The sequence below is a fragment of the Symphalangus syndactylus genome, chromosome 22 (genome assembly GCF_028878055.3).
Source record: "Symphalangus syndactylus isolate Jambi chromosome 22, NHGRI_mSymSyn1-v2.1_pri, whole genome shotgun sequence".
Classification (NCBI taxonomy): Eukaryota; Metazoa; Chordata; class Mammalia; order Primates; family Hylobatidae; genus Symphalangus; species Symphalangus syndactylus.
This window is the reverse complement of record NC_072444.2, coordinates 209,044-228,914: the sequence shown is the minus strand read 5'-3', so window position 1 is coordinate 228,914 and position 19,871 is coordinate 209,044.

The window sequence follows — 19,871 nt, the reverse complement described above, 5'->3', positions numbered from 1 at the left end:
CAGTAATGAAAGAGACCTAGAGAAGAACTAGGCTTATAAATCTATAAATTGAATAGCAAATGTTAAAAATGAGCTTTAGAAGTTTTCTCTGCACAAAAAAGAAGACAAAAGAAGTCATTAAACCCTACATTCATTTTTAATTACAAGTCGGATATTATTTAAGAGAGCAATAATATGTACCCTTTCATGTAATGTCCAGAATTCAAAGGAACCACAGGATGTCATGTCGTTTATTCTCCGAAGTGGAATGCCATCACTTCCGCAGATAATACTGATTAATTTGAGCCAGCCTTCCACCTACATCCCCTATGCAAATAAACTTTACAAAGCCTTTCATTACATTATATACAAATATTTCTTCTCTTCATCAGTCATATTCTAATTATAGAGGCTCAACCAGGTAAGTTTAGCCTGACAAATATCTATGCTTATTATTATAGATTCACAAAGAGCTCCTTCTTCCTTATTAGTCAGATAATGTTCTTTCCTTTTACCCTATAGACAAAGGATGCGATTCATTAGGAAGTATTCCCCAACAGAGAAAATGTTTATATAAGCTTATTGATGTGTTCTTTTCAAATGCAAGGTAATTTAAATTTTCTTTAAATGGTATTTTTCTTAAGAGAGTAAAAAAAAAAGGGAAACAGATGTTTTCATCACAAACACCATTTACCAACCAACTCAAAATGCATGGCCATTTATATTAAACAAGAAAACAAGTAGAACATGTGATTGCCTACATTTGTGCCGTATAAATTCATTGTCATTACTCTCAACTGAACTCCTGATGCTGCCTAAAAAAAAAGAGACCACGTTTATTTTCTCAATTCAACCCATCACCCTTCAGAATGACTATTTTAATCTTTCACCACAAACACAACCTGTATTTCCCTCTGCTGTCCTTAATCTTTGTCTCTTTCTTCCCTGAAACAAACAAAAGCCAAGACAGGAAACTGTGCTGCTTCCTCCTCTAGTCAACCTAACGCCAGTCTTTCCTATGGCCCCTCCGCCACCTGTGGAGGAACATTCCAAAGTCAATGTCATTTCTTCCACCTGAAACAAATTTTACATGTGTTACCACTGTCCTGATTTTGTGTTTCCTCCTAAGCTCTTCAGGAAGATTGTCAACATTACCCATCCTAAGTCTCCCTCTCTTATTCCTCTACACGGTCCAATTCCATTGCTGCTGGCATGACTTGACCAATTTAGCTGCATTCACTACTGAAACAAAAGGGCGAATCACTACTTTGTTCCTATTGCAGACATTATTTATTGACTGTGCAAGATTACTAGACACAATCTAGCACACTCTTTTAACACACACATACACACACACACATAAACACACATACACACACATACACACACATACATACACACACATACACACACATACACACACATACATACACACACATACACACACACATACACACACACACATAAACACACATACACACAAACACACACACACACATACACACACATACACACACACATACACACACACATACACACACATACATAAACACACATACACACACATACATACACATACACACACACATACATACACACACATACACACACAGATACACACACACACATACACACACACACACATGCAGTTTTCCATGTGCTACCAGTTGTGTTCCCAGGGAAGGAGAATGTCAGATGGATACTAACAAGAAGGATGTCTTTTATGGAATTCTCTTGGGATCAATACCTAGGAAAGTAGAGAGAAGCATGGTAGGACAAGGAGAGAAAGTGGGCTGGACGCAGCTTCAGCCTATGGGGACACTGGTAAAATAACACTTCAGAGTTGTATAAAGACCAAGTTCTAGTTGGAACGGGTAGACTGTGCCTTCATATCCGTCTATTGATCAGTCATTGGTTGCAGGCAGTTGAGACCACCCTTAAAGAGGGCTGTGATCACAGCACCCATCATACAATGTAACCTCATTCTGAGGATGTTCCTCACACCTCTATCATTCTTGCATCTTGATTGTTCCTTACCAGGTCCTACTTTTCTACTTAATTTTAAAGTGTTGAAGTTCCTCATAATTTCTTTTCCCCACTCTTCATGCAATATACACTCAATGCAATCTCACCTACTCCCATTCTTTCCTTTAATAATGATAGACTGAAGGGACCCAAATTTATATCTGTACCAGATATTTCTTCTAGCTCTACACATATATTTGCAAAACCTACTTGTAGAATTCTACTCACCATCTTCCCCCACTTCCTGTTCTTTCCCAAACAATCTTTCTTTTTTCTTGCTCCACAAACAGAAACTAGAATGATTTCTTTAAAAATACAAATGAGGTCAAGTTACCCTTCTGCTGAAACTTTTCGGTATCTTCCCAGTACCCTTCAGAAAAGGTAAGAACATTCTTAAAATGACTCTTTCAAAGCTCTGCACATTCTGATCTACGTTTCTTCCTTAAGTTCCTCTCTAGGTTAACTTTACTTATTCATACGTCCTCCTTGATCCCTGTCATTCGGTGAATCTTTCTTTATTTTTAAAGTATCTGTTTAAATGGCATTTCTTTAAAAACTCTTACTCATTGTCCAAAAGTAGTTAAGGATTTTGTTCTATAATATCACTCTATCTTTGTGTTTATTCAAATGACAAAATTATTTATTCTTTTGTTTCATATATTTTTCTTCTGTTTGACCGTGAGTTTCAAGGGGGCAGGGGAACAGATTATCCTATTTTGTTTGTTTTTAGTCTATCCCCAGTGCCTAGAATAAGGCTTGATGCATAGAAAACATTTTATGTATGTATACGCTGAGAAAAGCAGTATGATTGAAGAATGCGTAAATAGTGACTGGAAAATGAACATGTGAATCCCAGCACTTTGGGAGTCCGAGGAGGGCAGATCACGAGGTCAGGAGTTTGAGACCAGCCCAGCCCACAGGTGAAACCCCGTCTCTAGTAAAAATACAAAAATTAGCCAGGCATGGTGGTGGACACCTGTAATCCCAGCTACTTGGGAGGCTGAAGCAGCAGAATCGCTTGAAGCCAGGAGGCAGAGGTTGCAGTGAGCCAAGATCGTGCCAGTGCACTCCAGCCTGGGCAACAGAGTGATACTCTGTCTAAAAAAAAAAAGAAAAAAGAAAATGTACATGCATAATTTAGCATGTGTTTCTACCACTGAACACAGTGTGGGAAACATAGGAATATAAATCAGGATGATGCAGATGAGTAAATAATTCTGAATTATTTAATAGTCAGGATTTATAGCTAGGATTATTTTCAAAGGCCTATTGATATGCAATGGAGATGGATGAGCATGTACTACTTGAGGGCAGAAGAAAATCTCAATGAAAAATAGGGAGTAGAAATCTGAAGACAACAAAGAGGATGGCAAGATAATTGCTTTTCCAAAGTAATACAAATGAACACACTTAAAAACAGGCATGGGTAAGTTCACTATGGCAAAATGTCCAAATATATACTGGGAAGCAAATGGAAAGTTTTATCTTGACTTTCGAGGTGAACAGAGATCTACAGGGATAAATATTTTATAGCTGAGAAAACATGTGAAAAAGGGGAGAAATGGCTGGGCACGGTGGCTCATGCCTGTAATCCCAGCACTTTGGGAGGCCGAGGCTGGCGGATCACCTGAGGGCGGGAGTCTGAGACCAGCCTCACCAACATGGAGAAACCCCGTCTCTACTAAAATCATGAAATTAGCTGGGCATGGTGGCGCATGCCTGTAATCCCAGCTACTAGGGAAGCTGAGGCAGGAGAGTCGCTTGACCCTGGGAGGCAGAGGTTGTGGTGAGCTGAGATTGCGCCATTGAACTCCAGCCTGGGCAACAAGAATGAAACTCTATTTCAAAAAAAAAAAGAAAAACAGGAGAAACTTGCCCCAAATCATTTGGTTAAAAAGTTGCATATTTAAAATGTGAACCAGCCAGGCGCGTTGGCTCACACCTGTAATACCAGCACTTTGGGAGGCCGAGGCAGGCAGATCACCTGAGGTCAGGAGTTTGAGACCAGCCTGGCCAACATGGTGAAACCCCATTTCTACTAAAAATACAAAAATTAACTGGGCGTGGTGGCGGGTGCCTGTAATCCCAGCTACTTGGGAGCCTGAGGCAGGAGAATCACTTGAACCCGGGAGGCGGTGGTTGCAGTGAGCCGGGATCGCACCACTGCACTCCACCCTGGGCAAGAGTGAGATCCTGCCTCAAAAAAAAAAGAAGTGAAACAGTTTCTTTCTAACCTCCAAATGCACAATATTCCACGACACCAACCCTACACCAAAGAAATGTGTAGAAGTTTATAAAAATGGTTATTAACTGATTTTTTTCAGCACCAGAATCAACTATCCTGACTCTAGCTTTAGAAACGTAAGTTAAAAAAAGAGGAAAATAACTTCAAAGGAAGTAATTCTTTGAAAGCCGTTAGGACAACACAATGATTTGAGGGTCTTGTGCTTTTCCATGAAAAGGTGGGGCTAAGTCTGTTGTAGAGGGTGAAGGAGACACAGGAGTTAAAAATGTGCCAACACCGTGGCCCTTGGAAATAACTTGTAAGATCAAATGAAAATCGCAATCGAGACTGTCACTTTTCGATCAGATTGTTTTCAATCGATAATGAGTGCAGGCCCGCAAATGTGTATGGGTGTTATGTGGCATATCAAGGTACATTTCTGCAGAACATACTCAGTGCAATATGGCTTGTGGGTACAACATTCCTTTATATAATTGCACTCAACTAATATATGCCTTGGAAAGCAAGCACATCAAACATTATGTCTTAACAGACTTCTGAAAGAAAAACTGGAGTTCCTGGTGGCTCTTAAACAGTCTGCTGGTTATTTTATGGCATAGAGGAGAAAATTTACCCTGCAGAAATCTAGCCGAGCACATCCTCAGACTGATCACATTCACCTTCTCATCATGGTTCCAGTCTCAATTAAAAAAAAAAGCAACAACAAAGAATCATATTTCAGTAATCTGTTCTGAATCATACAGGGAAAGTCCATGCTGAGATAATACTTATGCATCTGTCTTAGAACATGTCTAGAATATTTACTAGGAAGACTCACTATCAAAAGGGATTTTGGCATATGTGCATTAACTCAGCAAGCCTCATTTCTTCAATACCAAACATGCGCCAGACATTGTCCTAGGAAGAGAGGATTTAGAAAAAAAAAAAATAAAGATATATTTACCGCAGTCCAGCCATAGAAAAAGATAAGTAAGTAATTAAATGCAGGAGTATACTATAGCTTCAAAGATAAAACTTATGAAGGTCTGGAAATTAGCACACATGGGATAAAACAGTCACTTCTACATAAGAGGAGGCGATTATAAAGAAGATTCACTTAAGATTCAGTATTGAGCTAAGGTTAAAGAGAGAAGCATTGTTCTTGGACCAAGTTTTCTGGGAGGTGGGAGAGTAAAAGAAGTCCGGGACCAAAGGAAGCTACAACAGAGAGCACTGAACGAGCAGCCTTGCAGGTCTGACCCAGACTGCCATCTGAGAAAATTACAGGCAGTTTGATTGGCTGGGGCACAGGCCGTGAGGTGGGGCATGATGAGTGACAGCTGGAACCAGGCAAGGCTCATAAATGTCACACTAAGGAATTTTCACTGTTTTCTACCAGCCACTGGAAGAAACTGAAGAGCTTAAAGCAAGATAATGGCACATCACAAAACACATGGATTCGAGGTGGTAAGACAAAAAGAAGTTACTGTAGCAGAAGCATCAGGAAGTAGACTTGTATTAATTTAACTGCAAAATAATTACTTCTCCTACCCCCACAACAACATTCCAACACACAGAACTAATGTGGGTTATTAATTATTTCCCACTGTTCCCTACTGAAACAACATACTTTCAACTTTATTCTTTCAGTTCTGAGCGTGCTTATCTGCAAAGATATATAACCTAGTCTCCACGTCTTATCATAGAAAATTAGTACAGGTGACTTGTCTATTTTCAAACAGGGAGAAAAATAGAAATAGATGCATTTAGTCCTTCTGAATTAACCAGCTAAGCTACTTGAGGAGGAAGAGATTATATCAAAATTGTAAACTTTTAAAACTAATTTAACATTATAACCACAAATGGATATATAAATTTTTTTCCTTCAGGGAATACTTGGGAGAAAAATTAGAATCCATGCTCCTGCCTTATTCAAAGCAAAATGATATTGGGTGCAGCTGTTCATTTCAAAGGCCACTGCACATCTCCATTAAAAGCAGTGTGCTACAGTGATAAAAACTGCCCACCAATGGTCATGCCTATGCGCGTTTTCTAAGGTGTTTGCCACCCTCCTGTCAAGAGGTGAAGTCTGTTTCTTTAACTCCTGAATCTGGGTTGCCCACGTGGCTTGCTTTGATCAATGAAATGTCACAGAAGTTATGTTCTAGGACTTTTGAGCTCAGGTCTTCAGTTTCTACTTTCCCTTTCGGAACTCAGCTCCGAATAAAGAATTCCGGAATCTCCTATTAAGGAGGGTAACCACACAGAGAGACGGGAGAGTGACAGGCCACAGGCAGAAACACAATCTACATGGAAGAGACCCATGGCATTCCAGCCAACAGCAAGTACCAGGCCCCACGTGCAAATGAGGCCAATGGGTTCCACTATGTCCAGCTGAGCTGTCCCAGCCAAAACCATGTCAATCATGGACGAGTTCTCTCTTCTTCATCCTGCCCATATTGCTGTCTCATGGCATCATACCCAATAAAATGGCTGTGATTTGAAGTCATTAAGCTTTGCGGTGCTTTATTACATAGCAACATATAAATAATAATGAGTAGTAAAATGCTTATTGCTAACTTTTCAGTGTAAAATTCCAGTGGCAGACCATGATGCCATGTAGAAAATATCTGGCTCAATTCGTACAAAAATGGCACAGCGTGTGGGACTCAGAGGAAACACCACGGTAGCAGGCCCTATATGCACAGCAGGACACACAGGAAGCCAGTGTCCAAGGAGCTGAAGGTGACCCTGTGGCCTTTCAATATTCACACGAAGAAGCAAAAGCAATAGCACAGCATATCCTGGTCGGTGATGTGTGTGTATGTGTATGTGTCACAGCTGCATTAGACCAGACCACGTGGTAACATTGTCTAAAGAAAGAAATAGAAAATACATAGAAAGCTCTAAACTTGTTTTTCTTTAGAAGTTATGTCCCAACCATGATAAAAGTGTTATTTTTCCTCCTTGAGGAAACAAAGAAAAATCAACGATAACATTTCTACCCATTTTTTTTTTTTTTGCTGTTATATCCATTTTATGATGCTTTGCAAGTACTATTTATTCTTACTTTTACAGCCAGTCAGAATGTGTTTGGGTTTCTCTTATTTCTGTCTTTTTAAAGCTTCAACATTAAAGTTCTTTAGTACATCACACATTGCAATATTAAAAGAAAACACTATCTTGCCTAAATAAGCAGTATCGTATAATATCCAGTCGAAACTAACTTCAATGTACGTGATATGAATATTGCTTTCTGAAAACTTTACGGTCTGTTTGGACCACTCAATATGTAATTTTTAAACTAGGATGCCATAGCGTTTAAACAGTTTTCACATCAGAAATGTAAGAAGTGCTTCTCCTCAGCAAATGTAAAAGAACACACATCACAACAAACTATCTCTCAGACCACAGTGCAATCAAATTAGAACTCAGGATTAAGAAACTCACTCAAAACTGCACAACTACATGGAAACTGAACAACCTGCTCCTGAATGACTACTGGGTACATAACGAAATGAAGGCAGAAATAAAGATGTTCTTTGAAACCAATGAGAAAAAAGACACAACATACCAGAATCTCTGGGACACATTCAAAGCAGTATGTAGAGGGAAATTTATAGCACTAAATTCCCACAAGAGAAAGCAGGAAAGATCTAAAATCAACACCCTAACATGACTATTAAAAGAACAAGAGAAGCAAGAGCAAACACATCCCAAAGCTAGCAGAAGTCAGGAAATAACTAAGATCAGAGCAGAACTGAAGGAAATAGAGACACAAAACACCCTTCAAAAAAACCAATGAATCCAGGAGCTGGTTTTTTTTAAAAGATCAACAAAATTGATAGACCGCTAGCAAGACAAATAAAGAAGATAAGAGAGAAGAATCAAATAGACGCAATAAAAAATGATAAAGGGGATATCACCACCGATCCCACAGAAATACAAACTACCATCAGAGAATACTATAAATGCCTCTATGCAAATAAATTAGAAAATCTAGAAGAAATGGATAAATTCCTGGACACATACACCCTCCCAAGACTAAACCAGAAAGATGCTGAATCCCTGAATAGACCAACAACAGACTCTGAAATTGAGGCAATAATTAATAGCCTACCAACCAAAAAAAGTCCAGGATTCACAGCTGAATTCTACTAGAGGTACAAAGAGGAACTGGTACCATTCCTTCTGAAACTATTCCAAACAATAGGAAAAGAGGGAATCCTCCCTAACTCATTTTATGAGGCCAGCTTCATCCTGATACCAAAGCCTGTCAGAGACACAACAAAAAAAGAGAATTTTAGACCAATATCCCTGGTGAACATCGCTGCGAAAATCCTCAGTAAAATACTGGCAAACCGAATCCAGCAGCACATCAAAAAGCTTATCCACCAAGATCAATTTGGCTTCATCCCTGGGATGCAATGCTGGTTTAACATACGCAAATCAATAGATATAATCCATCACATAAACAGAACCAAAGACAAAAACCACATGATTATCTCAATAGATTTAGAAAAGGCCCTTGACAAAATTCAACAGCGCTTCGTGCTAAACACTCTCAATAAATTTGGTATTGATGGGACGTATCTCAAAATAATAAGAGCTATTTATGACAAACGCACAGCCAATATCTTACTGAATGTGCAACAACTGGAATCATGCCCTTTGAAAACCGGCACAAGACAGGGATGGCCTCTCTCACCACTCCTATTCAACATAGTGCTGGAAGTTCTGGCCAGGGCAATCAGGCAAGTGAAAGAAATAAAGAAATAAAGAGAAATAAATATTGAATTAGGAAAAGAGAAAGTCAAATTGTCCCTGTTTGCAGACGACATGATTTATATTTAGAAAACCCCATCATCTCAGCCCAAAATCTCCTTAAGCTGATAAGTAACTTCAGCAAAGTCTCAGGATACAAAATCAATGTGCAAAAATCACAAGCATTCCTATACACCAGTAACAGACAGAGAGCTAAATCATGAGTGAACTCCCATTCACAATTGCTACAAAGAGAATAAAATACATAAGAATCCAATTCACAAGGGATGTGAAAGACCTCTTCAAGGAGAACTACAAACCACTGCTCAATGAAATAAAAGAGGATACAAACAAATGGAAGAACATTCCATGCTCATGGATAGGAAGAATCACTATTGTGAAAATGGCCATACTCCCCAAGGTAATTTATAGATTCAATGCCATCCCCATCAAGCTACCAATGACTTTCTTCACAGAATTGGAAAAAAACTACTTTAAAGTTCACATGGAACCAGAAAAGAGCCTGTATTGCCAAGCCAATCCTAAGCAAAAACAACAAAGCTGGAGGTATCATGCTACCTGACTTCCAACTATACTACAAGGCTACAGTAACCAAAACAGCATGGTACTGGTACCAAAACAGATACATAGATGAATGGAACAGAACAGAGGCCTCAGAAATACCACCACACATCTAAAACCAACTTATCTTTCACAAACCTGACTAAAACAAGAAATGGGGAAATGATTTCCTATTTAATAAATGGTGCTGGGAAAACTGGCTAGCCATATGTAGAAAGCTGAAACTGGATCCCTTCCTGACACCTTATACAAAAATTAATTCAAGATGGATTAAAGACTTAAATGTTATATGTAAAACCGTAAAAACCCAGAAGAAAACCTAGGCAATACCATTCAGGACATAGGCATGGGCAAGGACTTCATGACTAAAACACCAAAAGCAGTGGCAACAAAAGCCAAGATAGACAAATGGGATCTAATTAAACTAAAGAGCTTCTGCACAGCAAAAGAAACTACCATCAGAGTGAACAGGCAACCTACAGAATGGGAGGAAATTTTTGCAATCTACCCATCTGACAAAGGGCTAATATCCAGAATCAACGAAGACTTTAACAAATTTACAAGAAAAAATCGAACAGCCCCATCAAAACGTGGGCAAAGGATATGAACAGACACTTTTCAAAGGAAGACCTTTATTCAGCCAACACACACACGAAAAAAGGCTCATCATCACTGGTCATCAGAGAAATGCAAATCAAAACCACAATGAGAAACCATCTCACACCAGTTAGAATGGCCATCATTTAAAAAGTCAGGAAACAACAGGTGCTGGAGATGATGTGGAGTAATAGGAAGGATTTTACACTGTTGGTGGGACTGTAAAGTAGTTCAACCATTGTGGAAGACAGTGTGGTGATTCCTCAAGGATCTCAAACTAGAAATACCATTTGACCCAGCAATTCTATTACTGGGTATATACCCAAAGGATTATAAATCATGCTACTATAAAGACATGAACACATATGTTTATTGTGGCACTATTTACAATAGCAAAGACTTGCAACCAACCCAAGTGTCCATCAATGATAGATTAGATTAAGAAAATGTGGCACATATACACCATGGAATACTATGCAACTGTAAAAAAGGATGAGTTCATGTCCTTTGTAGGGACATGGATGAAGCTGGAAACCATCATTCTGAGCAAACTACCGCAAGGACAGAAGACCAAACACTGCATGTTCTCACTCACAGGTGGGAATTGAACAATGAGAACATTTGAACACTGGGTTGGGAATATCACACACCAGAGCCCGTCATGGGGTGGGGGGTTGGGGGAGGGATAGCATTAGGAGAAATACCTAACGTAAATGAGGAGTTAATGGGTGCAGCACACCAACATGGCACATGTATACAAACCTGCACATTGTGCACATGTACCCTAGAACTTAAAGTATAATAATAATAATAAAGAAATGTAAGAAGTGCTAAATTACAGATTTTCAAATATTTAGGAGACATTAATATAATGCCATGTTTTTTCTGAACACTTATTAAGCACAGTTAACAAAAACAAATAGAAATGATAAAGTTTTGTTAATATTTCATGTTAACTCCCATTTTTATTTTAATTAATTTCTGGCTTGAAACCATTGGAAATTTGTTTTTAACGAACAGAATTAAATACATTAGGTCCTTGATAGAATTCTTTTCCTGCAAAGAATATCACCATCCCCCACTTTTAGCTAACTGTCATAATATGTTCTTTTTTTTCCAGATGCTTCTTGTTCCAGAACTGTATACACAAGTTGGACGACTAAACTGATATTTGCATAACAAGAAAAGTGGTCTTTAGACAATTTGGCAAATATGCTCATAGCAGCACTGCCAGGAACTAACCCCCAAAATAGGATCACAGCAGAGTTGGAACGCCAGTGATAGGGCTTTATTTCCAAGCACACAACCAGAGTTAGAGAACACATTCAAATAACCCAGGCCTTTTTTTACGTAAAAATTTTTAATAATCATGGCATTTCCAATGCAAATTTAAAATCTAGTCAGTAGCTTATTTTATTAAGAGACTTCATGGTTTTGACAGGTAATGATCTTTGCTAGAAAGGTCCCCCTCATCCTCCTCCTCCTCTTCTTTCTCAGGTCTATTCTTGATTCTGAAATTCACACCACTGGAATTTTATACCACACCACAGTTACACATTTTTTTCTGAATTTTACTATATTGCATTTTCCTGAGGATTTCTTTAATGCATGCCCTAGTTCTTTGGAGACTTTCAATGCCTGTTTAACAGCTTTCCTTATTCATTAGCAACTTCCTTTAGAATCTAACAAGTCTCTTATGATCCTGGAGTTCTGTCAATTGTAGTAATTTTTTATTGTTTTTATCACACGGTTGGGAATATTTGTTACTTTTTACCCTCACTTAGAAGCTTAATATAACTACTAAAAATGTTATATAACTCTTATTAATGTCTTCATCTTTTGTCATTATGAGTGGCCTAGCCCCTCCATAGACAATTTGAGCCTATGATTTTTCATGGAAGAGGGCATAGTTTAGCTTCATGTATTATTATCCTCTCTCATATTTGCTCTATCAGTATATATTGGAATATGGTTGAATTCTATAGCATGTATTTTATTGCTTTCACACGTTTTATTGCGCTTATGTTTGGATTTCTTCTCATCTGAGAAAGGATTGATTTTCTCATCTCAGTATATTTTTAATAAAATCATAGCTAAGAAAGAACATTTCATCCATCTAAAAGCTAACTTCCTTTCTTTTATTTTGTCCTGAAAAATACTACACCCACACATTTTTGCCAATAGCCTAAGACATTTAGCCATACTAATCTATCCTATTGGCTCCTTGGCTTTGATTGATGGACTAACAAAAATAGCTTGCTTGATGTTTCCAGAGAAAGTATCTTACCCTCATCTGTCTAAAGTATTCCTAACATAGGATTGTCAGATTTAGCAAATAAAAATATAGGATTTCTACATATATTTCAATTTCATGTAAAAAACAAATAACTTTTTAGTATAAGAACATCTTAAATACTTAGAGGCTTATCTGAAGTTCACATTTAAATAGGTGCCCTGTAAGTTACCAGGCAATCCTGTCCTAAAGGAATAATATTCAAATCTCTCTTTAGCTTTTCCTCCAAATGTTGCTTAAAAATTTTCTGGGAAAATCATTAGCTTTATCTCCAGAAACAAGACACTGTTGTCAGAAAAGGATGGGTTTCATTTTCTATTATTTTCATGTACTTGATTATTTATGATATTAGAACTGGGATCTCAGGAGTGGCCTTGTGTAGCAATCAATGGTGGCTGACCATTGGTTGCTCTTTAGGAAAAAGGGTCATAAGCCCCCTTTTGCTCACTTCCCTGCCCCTTGAAATTAACTTATTGATTTAAATTAAAAGCATTGCATGCCTACTCTACGATGAATATTGTGATGTCAAGAATCCCAAACAAGCAGCAAGATTCTGTCCACCAGAAATGTTAAGCATATGTAAACCGGAGGCGGGCGACTGGGAGGTACCAGAATATGCTCTTTGTATTGATTTTAGTACCTGAACTTATGTGCTTTAATTGAGTTATACTTACCTATAAATTGATGCTCCCATCATTGAAAACAGCTTATGCTGTTACAGAATACATTGCGTAAGTGTATGGATTCCTTTACAGTCAACCAAAGGGTAAAGGTGACATGAAGAAGAAAAAATACGCTAACTAAATGAAAATTGGGAGTCATAAAAACATTTTTATAGAACTATAGAAATGATCTAAATCTCTTTTGGTGGGCTTTCTTTGCATCAGTACTACAAATGTTGGATTGTCCCAGCTCTGTCCTCAGACATCTCTGTAATCAGTATCTTGTCAGAGATCCCTGAAGAGGGGTTCTGGAGAGCCCTGGAAGGTTCTTGAGACCTCTCGAGGCAATCCAAAATGTCTTCCCGAAATGCCTTGGCCCATCATTTCACTCAGATATCTATATAAAGTCTCCCCTTAGACAGATCTTCTCTGACAACCCATTAGAAAATAGCAGCCTCTGTTACTTCATCACCTTCCCTACTTCACATTTTGTATAGTTCTGTTGCAACCTGAAATAAAATAATTTAAACCGAAATATAAATAGCACATTTGTTTATATTGGGTTTCCCACACAAGCTCAAAGAATGTAAGGACATGTACTTTTGTTTATTACTTTATCCCCAACACATTCAATAGTACATACCATATTGCATGTCTACAGAAATCGTTTGTAATTTTTTTGTACAATGAATGTATTTTATCTGATAGTTTTTCTTGGCAGTGAAAATATGCTTTTCCCTTACAGCTGCTCTTATTGAAAGACATTACTCTTAAGTGAATTTCCTCACTCCAGTAATTCAAGAAGAAAAAGTGTATATAGAGAAAAAGCATTAATAGTGTTTTATAACTTATTCCTAAAAATGGGTTGATTAAATGTTTATCATTAGTGCAGCAATGAAGTTTCTTTTAAACTCTGAAAATGAGGGCACATTCAGTGACTTATATTTTCAATGCCTTGTGTAGACCAAAAATAGATAAAAACAAGAATCACTAGGAAAGTAATATTGTATAAGCCAATCTCTAACAGAGTCACAATAAAACAAATTAATGTTTGAAATTATCACCATTAGGTCAAATCTGTGTCTTGAGCTTCAAAATACTTCATTCATTCAATGGTTAATCGGTCACTGACTACTGTAGGCTGGGTACTGGGGAGCCAAAAGAGAAATTAATCACGGTCATCAATTTAAAAACCAAAAACTCTGTCAGCCAAGTGTATGCAACAGTTTTGCAGAATAAACACAGTGAGTTTGGTTTAAGACAGAGAAATTTAAGTTTCCAGAATATTGGGGAGAAAGTGTCTAATAGGATGGTGGAGTTCATGTAGAGATTCTGGACTGGAAAAATGATTTGGCCACCATTAGCATAGGACTAGATGCCACTGAAGTGGCAGAGATCACTTAGAATAAACGGCAAACAAAAAAGAGGCCTTACTTCCTTGAGATTCTTCTGACTAGGAGCCAGACACTACAGAGCATGGAAAATATTTTGTAAGGTAGAGTTACCGAAGACGGCCTTTTTCTCCGAGATATGCTGACATGCTTAATGTGGGCTTTCTTTACAACAATGTGATCATTCCAACAACTACTAGTTCCACGATGTTTTTAGAGTTTACAAATGTATTACTACAGTGAGTTTTATTGTATCTGAGCCTCGTGAGAGATTTACGATTATCCCTATTTTATGCAAAACTTCAGAAAGTTTAAATGAAAGGTCACAAATAGATGATTGATACCTAATCCACAGCTCTTGGATGACCTATAGCGTCAATGTTTTCAATGAAGAGAAGGTGATTTTCACCCCATCCTTCACTTCTAGTTTTTCCTAATTGTTCTATATGACTTTATTGAAAGCTTCACTTCAAAATCAATCTCTCCCCTTCTCAAACTATCTTTCTTAATAAGGATAATTGTTAGGAAGTTCCCACAGCTACCTAACACCCTCTAATTCCCAAGACCTTGTGAATGCTTCTGACTATGAATTTTGAAGGCATTCCAGAAATACAGTTTCAGTTTGATTATAAAGCAAATAACATCTTGGATATTATTATATTTAAATATTTAGAATTATTTAAAATTAATTTTTTGCAAAAAATTCTTGGAGGGAAATGAGAACAAGAGTTTATTTAAGAAGTAGAATTTTATTTCTTTTTCTACAGGTCGACTTACTAACACTGTGGTTCTCCATAGAAATAAATAAAATTCACATACATAAAAAACGGTAGAGAATACTAAATGTGCCAAATAACGAATTCCTTTAAGCATAGATATATATATACACATATATACACATATATATATACATATATACATACGCACACATATATATACATATATATACACACACACACATACATATACATGTATATATACACACATACATACTTATATACACTTTTATACCTGCCAAGAAAGGTAAGTTTGTCACTGCTTAGAGATTGCTGAAAGCAAAATGAAAGAGTTCCATCAAGTGGTCATATCAAGACACAGCAGTTAGTATTTCACCAATAGAAAGAGGAAAACAATTTCTCTGAAATCTAGTTCAGACATAGATTTCTAACCGAGCTATTAAAATTTTATGCCATGCAACATTAAAAAACACAATTAAATGCATTTTAAACATTATTACTAATTCATTTTCCAATTCATTTTTAAACTGCAAAGAAAATAGAAACTATGTGATTTTTATTTTTTATCTTTTTCATAACGAATACTCTCTCCATATAGTTTGCAGTTGAAAATGCGTGGTTATAATCTTAATTTGCATGTCATAGTCATTTTTTAAAATTAGCAGGTAAACCACAGGTAATACTAAACTAAGTATTTGGATTGCACCGAAAATTCAGAAACTAACTACTTGCAAATGACCTATACATCTTAAAATAGTACAAAATAAATACAAAGAAAACTCTACTCAAGGTTGTTTTAAAAAATAAAATAAGTTATAAAACATAAACATGAGTTAACTTGCTTCTTTTAACAATCTATAGTTTTTGCCTTGCCAAATTTCATCTCCTTCATAAAGACAGACAAAACAGGCATCTTTCTTTTTAAAGTATAATTGATTTAAGGGGTCATTTTCTCATTATTTTGGAAAAACCATCATGGCTTATTTTAATGTTATAAATGCTACTTCTAAATATATATTACAGATTAAGATTTGTTTCTTGCTTAATAAAGCAGTAGTTCATTTAAGCAACCATTGTTTAATTAAACTTTCTGAATATTATATATATATTACTAATGAGATGAGGTTAAACAATAGATTTTTATATAAAACCTTTGAAATATATATTATCTAGACATAAAATTGGAAGCAATGTATTTAATGATTAAGATCATGGATTTTGGCATCAGAGAGATTTGATTTGAATCTAATCTCTTCCACTTTTTTTCTCTGTAACCTGGAGCAATGACAAGCGTACTTTGTTTCATTGCACTTTTCTTGTAGATGTTGTGTTTTTTACAAATTGAAGGTTTGTGGCCAGCCTGCCTTGAGCAATTCTATCCACACTATTTTTTCCAACAGTATGTGCTCACTTTTGGTTTCTGGGTCACAGTTCAATACTTCTCACAATATTTCAGATTTTATCATTGTCATTATATTACTTATGGTTATCTGTGATCAATGATCTTTTATGTCACTATTGTAATTGTGGGACACCATACACTCTGCACATATAAGATAGCAAACTTAATTAATATCATGTGTGTTCCCACTTCTTCAGCAGCTAGCTGTTCTTCCATCTCTCTTCTTCTCCTCAAGCCTCACTATTCCCTGAGACACAACAATATTAAAATTAGACCAAGTAATAACCCTGCAATGGCCTGTAAGTGTTCAAGTGAGAAGAAAAGCATCATACATCTCTCACTTTAAGTCAAAAGCTGGAAATGATTAAACTTAATGAAGAAGGCATGTTGAAAGCTGAGAGAGGCTAAAAGCTAGGTCTCTTATAACAAACAGCCAACTTATGAACACAAAGGAAAAGTTCTTGAAGGTAATTGACAGTGCTACTACAGTGAACAAATGAACGATGAAGAATGTAAAACAGGCTTGTTGCTGATATGAAGAACGTTTTATCAGTCTGGATAGAAAATCAAACCAACTACAACAAGGCCCAAATTATCTTCAATTCTCTTCAGGCTGAGAGAAATGAAGAATAAAAGTTGGAAACTAGAAGAAGTTGATTGATAATTTTTAAGGAAAGAAGCCATCCCAAAATAAAAGAAAAAGTGCAAGGTGAAGTAGTAGCATGTGCTGATGTAGAAGCTTTAGCACATAATCTGGAAAATCTAGCTAAGATAATAGATGAAGTTTGTTACACTAAACAAGAGATTTTCAGTGTAGATGAAACAGACTTATATTGAAAGAAGATGCTGTCTAGGACGTTCATGGCTAGAAAATAAGTCAATGCCTGGCTTTAAAGCTTCAGTGCACAGGGTGACACTCTTGGTAGGGGCTAATGCAGCTGGTAAATTGAAGTTGAAGCCAATACTGATTAACGATTCTGAAAATAGCAAGAATTATGCTAAATCTACTGTGCCTGTACTCTATAAATGGAGCAAAGTCTGAATGACAGCATATCTGTTAACAGTATGGTCTACTGGATATTTTTATCCCGCTCTTGAGACCTACTGCTCAGAAAAAAAAGAGTCCTTTCAAAATATTGCTGTTCATTGACAATGTACCTGACCACCCAAGAGTTCCGATGGAGGTGAACAAGGATATTAGTGTTTCTAAGCTCGTTAACACAACATCCATTCTGTAGCCTCTGAATCAAAGAGTAATTTCAACTTTCAAGTTTTATTACATAAGAACTAAACATGGTAAGGTTATTGCTGCCATAATGACTACTTTGATTAATCTGGGTAAAATAAATTGAAAATCCTCAGGAAAGGATTCACCACTCTAGATGACACTAAGGACATTTGTGATTCCTGGGAGGAGTCCAAAATATCAACAATAACAGGAGTTTAGAAGAAGTTGAGTCCAACTCTCACAGATGACCTTGAGGGGTTTAACTCTTCAGTGGAAGTAAATGCGGATGTGGTGGAATCAGCAAGACAACTAGAATTAGAACTGGAGCCTGAAAATGTGACTGAGTTGCTGCAGTTTCAAGATACAATTTTAATGCATTAGGATTTGTTTCTTAGAGATGAGCAAAGAAAGTCGTTCCTTGAGATAGAATCTACTCCTGGTAATGATGCTGTGAACATTCTTCAAATAACAACAAAGAATTTAGAATATTACAGAAACTTAGTTGATAAAGCAATGGTAGAATTTGGGTTTGAAAGAAGTTGTACTGTGGGGAAAAAGCTATCAAACAGCATCACGTTACAAAAAAAAAAAAAAATCTTTCATGAAAGGAAAAGTCAACCAATGTGGCAAACTTCATTGCTGCCTTGTTAGAAGAAATTGCCACAGCCATATTAACTTTAAGAAACCACCACCCTGATTGGTCAGCTGCCACCAACACTTGGACCAAACCCTTTACCTGTGAAAAATCACAACTTGATGAAGGAACAGATAATCATTAGCATTTTAACAATAAAGTATTTTAAAATTAAAGTATGTGCATTGTTTTTTAGACATACTTCTATTGCACACTCAGCTGCTTATATTGTAATGTAAACATGACTTTTTTATGCATTGGAAAACCAACAAACTTGTATGACTCACTTTATTGCAATGCTTGCTTTACTGCAGTGGTCTGGAACTGAATCTGTAATATCTCCAAGGTATGCCTGTATATCTTCATGTATAATAGGGAAGTAATTCTACTGATACAGGTATGGTAGAGCTTAGATAATGTCTCTTATATCAAGCATCTAGATTAGTAGCTGACTATCATCAAAATGAAAACACATGTTTGTGAATTAATATTTCCACTGTTCTATCTTGTTATTGGTAGGTGAGAGTGGTGGTGAACTTTCACCTCAAATTGTTTGATTTAAATAGTTGAAAAAATATAAACAAGTAAGGAGACAAAAGACAAATGTATTGCTTCTATGATGACAATACGATCATATTTCTTCTGAGTGCTCTATGACCTTCCTCCAATCTAAGCAATATTTCCATTTCTACTAGAAGCCAGAGAGATTCACACTGTTACCCTTCTTTCTGTCTTTTGGAAATTTGCAGTGATAATAAGTTGATTTAAAATCCTTACTTAATATCAAGAACAACTCTTCCTGTCAACATGGTAATAAAATGAACACTGAGGATGAAGAGAGAGAGAATGATAAAGTGCATTCAGTAAAACATAAACAAGTAAAGGATGTGGGCGCAAGGTATATAGGAAGTATTAATAGTTGTACTCCTCTCACATATTTTGTCATGTGTGAAATAATTCAAAAGTAAGATGTAAGTAAACCTAAAAGAAAAACTAAAACTCCCTTTAGGAAACCTAAAAGTGAATAGATTCACACTTCAACAAACTTTTGACGATATGTCAGCAAGATGGAAAATAACTACAAAAGGAAAGCTGCAGATACAAGAAGAAATGTTGAGTGAAGAACATGGAAAGCATGTAGATAAACCACAGAGTCTGTGTGAAATAACAAAAAAATTAAATTTGGGAATACAGAAAGGATATAATTAAAATATGGGACAATAAGTAAGAGTAGCAGGTGATTTGATTTTTATAATTCTAAGGTCCCTATGTTATATAAAGAAGGAATAGAGAAAATGATTAATGTAGACTTTAAGTAAATAAATCTGTTAAAATTTCATGGTAACTATTAAA